Here is a 7277-nt window from a genome sequence, read left to right as displayed (position 1 = left end):
CTTTGATCTGCAGCACTCTACATGTGTTTTTAAAGATTGCGTTTGTAAACTTTCTGTGTAGAGAGACAGCGGCGGCAACAGGTACCTGCCATTGCCAGCAGCACCACAGCATCCACCACCAGCGGGAGCCCACAGTCCGTGACGTCACGTAAGTTAACAATCATAGATTACAGTTTTTCAACTGCATACGGGACATAAGAGGGTAGCGGAAATATTTGAATACATTACAGACGCAGTAATGACCCAGCGGCCTACCACGCCACCACCAGAGAGCAGACGGCCTCGCACCCCTACACCACCCTCAACACCTCCATTTCGACACTCCTCTTCCTCCCCCGGGTCCGAAGGCATTCTCCCCAGAAGCTAACATACGTAAGTGACCAAAACTGCGAGCGCTTCCCAACGGCGTGTTCCATAGTTAACCAGATCTGTTATTATTTGCTTTTAGGTGCTGCAGCAGTGGCCAGATCGCTGGGATGGGACATTAGCAGCTGTGGTTCTGGCAATGAGGAACCGGCGTCCCTTCTCCGTAAGTATCAAGATAATGCGAGTGGTTTTCTGCTGGATGTCACCATAGACAACCAAAACTGTAAAATTTAATAAAATTTACATCGCCCTGTGGTGCCAGACCAAATAGAAATTTACAACACAGAAAATTAGGTCCTGCCCCAGAGGTCGAGATGTATTTTCAGTGGAATCAACGTTGGTTCTCCAACCTCTTCTATCCACAGAAACGGCCACCGTAAGAGAGCTCCTGGCGAGACAATTGCGACTGGAGCGGACAGCAGCGCTCCTGCAGCAGACAGCAGCGCTCCTCCAGAGTCAAGTGGAGCAGCAGGGCGTGACGCTGCGACACCTCTTGGGCAGGAGATAATATTTTTTTTGGTGGGGGGGTTATGTTATATTTTGTTGTAAAATAATTTAAAACCAAGAAAGTGTTACAAAAAAAACCAAAAATCTTCGCATTCTTTCTTTAATGTTTACCAAGCTATAAGGGTTAACAGCACCATTGTATAGGCATCACATTTAAAGTTATTTAGAGAGGTTTATATGACAGCAAAGCAAAAAAACTAATTTTTATGTTATACGGCGCGATCCTGCCACGGTACAGCTCCAGAACCATTAAAGTACTGACAGTATTTTTCGCGACAGTCCCTTGCATCGTCTGCCTGTCTGCCAGATCCAAGAGCTTGAAGAGCTGTAAAATTTTCAGGTTGTGTACGCCATTCCCCGGGCACAATATCTCCGGTTCTTGCGTCCACTGCATCAATAAACGAAGGAGGAGAATAGGAGTTCGTATCATGACGTCTCAGGAAATTATGGAGCACACAGCATGCCAAAACCACAATGTCTATAGACGGCAGCTTCAAGTTGATAGCTGTGTGGAACACTCTAAACCGATTTGCCATTATCCCAAAGGCATTTTCAACCACACGACGGGCCCTCGACAACCGGTAATTAAAGATTCTGCGCTCCGGTGTGAGTGTTCTCTGTGCAAATGGCTTCAGCAAATGTGGATGAAGAGGGAAAGCTTCATCAGCGATGAAGACAAAATTTAGGTTTGCTTTTGTGTCTTCATTTAGTGGCAACAGCAGTTCATTGTTCCTCAAGCTTTCCCCAAATGAAGTGTGTTCAAAAACACCACCGTCGGAGACTCGACCATTCATGCCAACATCCACATCGACAAACTCATAGTTTGCATTGACAAGGGCCATGAGGATCACACTGAAATATCCTTTGTAGTTGAAAAAAAATGATCCAGAGTTGGCTGGTTGCGTGATGCGCACATGCTTTCCATCTAATGCACCACCGCAGTTTGGAAACTGCCACAGCTCATCAAAATCGGAACCAATCCTCTTCCAGTCATCCGCCGTCTTGGGAAACTGCAAGATGAGAAGGAAACATGTACAAATTAGGTCAAATATATTATGCACATACACTCTCATGTGGACATCCTACAGTGATTGAGGCGCAGTATGGATTAGTATAACAAAGTCAACAACACAGAGTATGCAGGCAGCCATTTTTTTACAGATGGCTTCGGTGACTCAGAGGGGGTGCTAAACAATATATCTAAATAATAGAATCAATAAAATTACGTTGGGAGCAGCAAATAAAAAAGGGTGGCGCAGGGTTGGAGCAGCACATATCAGAATGGAGCCGCAAAATGGTAGCAGCACATGTCAGAATGGAGGCGCAGGATCACAGCAGCACATGTCTGAATGGGGGCGCAGGATGGGAGCAGCACATGATAGGATGTAGAACATATACCTATAGAAATGCTCGCCATCAGGGCGTAGAACTGGTTCAATAGCTAATATAATATATCGACATAACACAGCAGCCAAAAAAATATAGTAGTACCTCCATATAATGCCTTAAGCTCTGCACAATGGCCTCGCATGTCTCCGGAATCACAACGCTCAGGAAAGGTCTGGAAACAGCTGCGGAAAACTGCAAATCCTGAAGAGACCTTCCTGTTGCCAGGAAGCGCAGTGTCACCGCCAACCTTTCCTCCACGGGCACGGCTGCACGCATCGGCGTATCACACCTTTGTATGAGTGGCGTAACAGCAGACAGTATTATTTTGAAGGATTCCTCGGACATCCAAAGGTAGTTTCGGAAATCTTGAGGGTTATTGTCACGTAACTCTCTTATGAGACCCATGTGTGACAATGTGGATCTTTTCTGAAGCCAGCTCCGGGTCCACATGCGACGTTTTCGTTTAGGACGTCTCTCCTCTTGGAGACGTGCTGCCTCAAACACCAGGGCAGCAGCAACAACAGAACTCTCATCGGAAGTGAGCATAGTTCCTAAAAAGAAAACAAACGTACAATAAATACACGTGCTTACAAAACAATTTTCTGACCATTGATCTAATAACTATATATGTTACTACTGGTATTAAATGGGGCAGTCAACCATCTCGATCTGTAAAAGGATTAATTAATTGGGCCACGCTACAGCTGTGTACCTGAGGTTCTCAGGCCTACTCAAAGGAACAATCAACCACACTCCAACGTTTATCCCCGTTGAAGCGCAACATATGCTACGCTGTAGCGTTATACATACCTTTAGCGGTAAAAGTCTAGTAGTTAAAAGTCCAGGGAATCCAGCGAATTTAGTTCTGTTTACAGCACGTGCTAGAGAGAAATGAATAGCGCGCTCGAGAGCTCCGGTTTTATCCGCTGGGAACAATAGTCCTTTGTCGAATGAGCGCACAGTATTGTACCGCCCAATCAGCACACGGGAGGTGGAGAATTCAGCGCTCCTACGTAGCCAGCTCCTCCGCCCTTTACATCGTATACAATATCGTGCACACCTTTGTCACACCATGCGATCATGCCGCCACAGCGGGACCCTAGACGACGAAAGAAAGTTTCAAACGATGTGCTACGACGTACGATTCACAGCGGGGTCCCTGATCGCAGGAGCGTGTCACACGCTGCGATATCGTACCTATATCGCTCGAACGTCACAAATCGTGCCGTCGTAGCGATCAAAATTGCACTGTGTGACGGTACCTTAAGAATCCCCACTCCTTCTCCTTCAAGGATCAACTCACATCTGATCTCAAAATAAGAATGGATTGTCTGAGCTCCAGGGATCCGCCCAAGAAGGGGGGTAGAGGTCACACCTTCTATTCAATGGTTGGGTCCACCAGAAGATTCTAGACTGGTGGGCTCCGCTTAATCTATGTAGTATGTACATTTGACTAGCCACCTGCTGTGAGGAAGAATGGCTATTCCTCCACTAGTGATGTTGACAAAGCTTAATTACATTAGATCTGAGGGCTGCAAGTATTGGGGGAAGGAGACATTGTTACAGGTGAACTCCCAGCCCAAGAAAATACCTAAATTACAGCTAATAGACACCAGAGAACAGTTACATACATCAAATGGCGTATTATTCAAATACAGGACAGGGCAAAAGTACATATCATGACAATCCCTTCCCCTCCCAATTTGTGTACGTACTAGGGACCTCTACAGGTCGCTGGTTAAGTACACACAGGCATGGCGGACCGGACTCAGGGCTCCTCTTGCCTGGACAGTCCATCTGCATTTTGGTGTTGGCTGCCTCTTCTATACTGTATGGTAAAGTTATAGGGCTGCAGAGCCAGGCTCCATCGTAGTAAGCGTCCATTGTCCCCAGAGACTCTGTTCAGCCAGATGAGGGGATTGTGATCAGTAGCCACAGTGAATTCTCGTCCATACAGATATGGCTTTAGTTTCCTGAGGGCCCACACTACAGCCAGACATTCTTTTTCAACAGTTGCATAGGCCATTTCTCGGTCCAGCAATTTCCGGCTGAGGTAGGCAATGGGGTGCTCGTCCCCAGCTGCATTCACCTGGCTGAGTACAGCTCCCAGTCCATAAGCAGAGGCGTCCATCTGCACAATGAATCTCCTCTTGTAGTCTGGAGCAGCCAGAACAGGGTCACAGACCAGAGCGTCCTTCAGCCGTTTCAAAGCCTCATCACAGGCTGGAGTCCAGATCACCAGCCGAGGCATCGTTTTCTTGGTCAGGTCGGTAAGAGGCTTGGCCACAGTGCTGAAATGAGAAACAAATTTTCGGTAATAACCGGCCGTGCCCAAAAAATCCATAACTTGTTTCTTAGTTTGGGGTACAGGCCAGTCTCTAATAGCCTGGATTTTGGCAGGATCAGGACGGAGCTTCCCTCCTCCCACTCTATGCCCTAGGTACTGGACTTCACCCATCCCCAATTGGCATTTATCTGGTCGAATGGTTAGGCCTGCTGCAAGAAGCAGGTCGAGAATAACGGCTACTTGGTTCAGATGTTCCTCCCACGTCTGGCTGAAGATGGCGATATCATCCAAGTAGGCACAAGCAAAGTCACCACATCCCTGGAGGATCTGGTCCACCATTCTCTGGAAAGTTGCAGGGGCAGTTTTCATTCCAAAGGGCATGTTTAAAAATTCATACAGACCAAATGGGGTTATAAAAGCCGACCGTTCTCTCCCTTCCTCCGTCAGAGGGATTTGCCAGTATCCCTTACTGAGATCCAAGGTAGTGACATATCGGGACCCAGCCAGGCGGTCTAGAAGTTCGTCAGTACGGGGCATTTGGTAAGGATCACTGACGGTATGGTCGTTTAGTCGTCGATATTCTACACAAAACCGAGTACTCCCATCCTTCTTGGGTACTAACACCACAGGAGAGGCCCAAGGGCTATGGGAGGCCTGGATTACTCCAAGCTGTAACATCTCCTCCAGTTCGTGCTGCATGGTGTGTCGAACTGATTCAGGTACCCGGTAAAGAGCCTGTTGTATGGGACGGATACCCTGAGTGTCCACATGATGTTGGGTGATGGTGGTTCGACCTGGTTGGGATGAGAAAGCAGCCTGTCTCTGTTGAAGCACTCCCAGCATCTGTTTTTTCTGTAAGGAATCCAGGTGATCTCCCAGTGGAACCTGTTCCACAGTGGATGGGGCCCTCGCTGCTTCCACAAGATCAGGTAGGGAGTCCTCATCCTCTTGACCATCTTCTGAAGCCAGCCGACAGTTTGCTATCACTGGAATGTTCCAGTCATGGTACTCCTTAATCATATTCACATGGACAGTCTTTTGTCTTAGCCCCTGATCATCTAAAGCAAGAAGATAATTGGTGTCATTTAGTTTTCTGAGAACCCGGAAGGGACCCTCCCATGTGGTCTGCAGTTTATTCTGCCGGTGGGGAACAATCATTAAGACCTGTTGTCCTTCTACAAACTCCCGATATCGTGCTTTACGGTCATACCATGTCTTCTGTCTGGTTTGAGCCATCCGCACATGACTCTGGGCAAAACTAGCAAGTTGAGCCAGGGTCTCTCGCAGCTTTAGGACATAAGGGACAACAGGGGTTCCTGTATCCTCAACTTGCCCCTCCCAGTATTCCTTGAGCAGTGTTAAGGGTCCTCGGACCTTTCTTCCATAGAGTAGTTCAAAGGGGGAAAACCCAGTGGACTCCTGGGGAACTTCCCGATAGGCAAACAAGAGATGGGGTAGGTACTTCTCCCAGTCTGAATCTCTGTCAGTGAAGGCCCTTAGCATATTCTTCAGAGTGCCATTGAATCGTTCACAAAGTGCATTTGTTTGGGGATGATACGGGGTCGTTCGGATTGCTCGTACTCCACAAGTGCGCCACAGGCACTGGACCAGCTCTGACATGAACTGGGAGCCTTGGTCTGACAAGATCTCACTGGGGAATCCTACTCTGGTAAAAATGGTAACCAAGGCCTCGGCCACCTTGGCTGCGGAAATACTTGACAAGGCCACAGCTTCTGGATATCGGGTGGCATAGTCCACAACAGTGAGAATGTACTGCTTTCCAGATTTACTTGGTTTAGCCAGAGGTCCAATGATATCGACAGCTACTCTTTGAAAGGGTTCTTCTATTATAGGCAGCGGTTGCAAGGGTGCCTTTGGGTGATCTCCGGGTCTCCCTCTACGCTGACATATGTCACAAGTTCAGCAGAAATGCGCTACAGCTTGGGAAATCCCCAGCCAATAGAAAGTTTGAGTCAATCGTCTCTCCGTGCGAGTTTTGCCTTGATGGCCGGCCGTAGGAATGTCATGAAATTCTGTACTTCTGAGGAACAATCAGCTGTTTGCTATAAGTCCAGGGCTTATCTAGGGAGTCGGCATTGGTAACCCGATATAGAAGTCCATTTTCTCTGATAATTCTTTCCCCGTTCTCCCCTAGCTGCCCTATCTCAGCTCGAGCTCTAAAACTAGCAAGGGTGGGGTCAGTCTCTACCTCTTGTCTAAACTGAACTTTATCCCAAGTAACATTCATATTATCCCCACAAGAAGAATCACTCACCGGCTGTGACGGCAGTTCTGGTGGCCTCATTTCCATGGATGGGTTGTACACGTCCACATCCGCTGCTCTCTTGGCTTGACTTCTGGTTACCGCACCGACAAAGTTGCAATGAAGATTTCCCACATCATTTCCCAGAAGAACATCTGCAGGGAGGCCACTCATCACACCGACCATGCATTGTTTGGCCCCAAAGCCATAATCCAGGGTCACACTCGCTCTTGGAATATATCTCTGGGTGCCTCCAGCCAATTCAATAGCAATTCCTGGTCCCTTTTGAATTGCTTCTGGTCGAATTACTCGGGGATCGGCTATGGTGAGGAAAGCCCCAGTGTCACGGAAGCCAACAACTTTTTGGCCATCCAGCACAACCTCCTGTAGATGTTTGTGATGAAGATCAGAAGAACAGGTGGCTGGGGCTCGCACCCCATAGACTCCTGGTAGGGGAGCCAGGAT

At 47.9% G+C, this 7277-nt stretch overlaps 1 long non-coding RNA gene across 1 annotated transcript; it reads left to right on the top strand.

Annotated features, from left to right (window-relative positions):
* The first annotated feature begins 345 nt into the window (after positions 1 to 345).
* LOC138672145 (uncharacterized) lies at positions 346 to 1272 on the top strand. The gene is made up of 3 exons (XR_011319608.1): positions 346 to 372; positions 449 to 529; positions 732 to 1272. It is a non-coding gene; the product is annotated as an uncharacterized lncRNA (long non-coding RNA).
* Positions 1273 to 7277: the final 6005 nt, after the last annotated feature.

This window comes from Ranitomeya imitator, chromosome 3 (assembly GCF_032444005.1).
Source record: "Ranitomeya imitator isolate aRanImi1 chromosome 3, aRanImi1.pri, whole genome shotgun sequence".
Lineage (NCBI taxonomy): Eukaryota > Metazoa > Chordata > Amphibia > Anura > Dendrobatidae > Ranitomeya > Ranitomeya imitator.
Note: the sequence above shows the minus strand (reverse complement) of the source record. Positions and strands in the feature narration are given on the sequence as shown.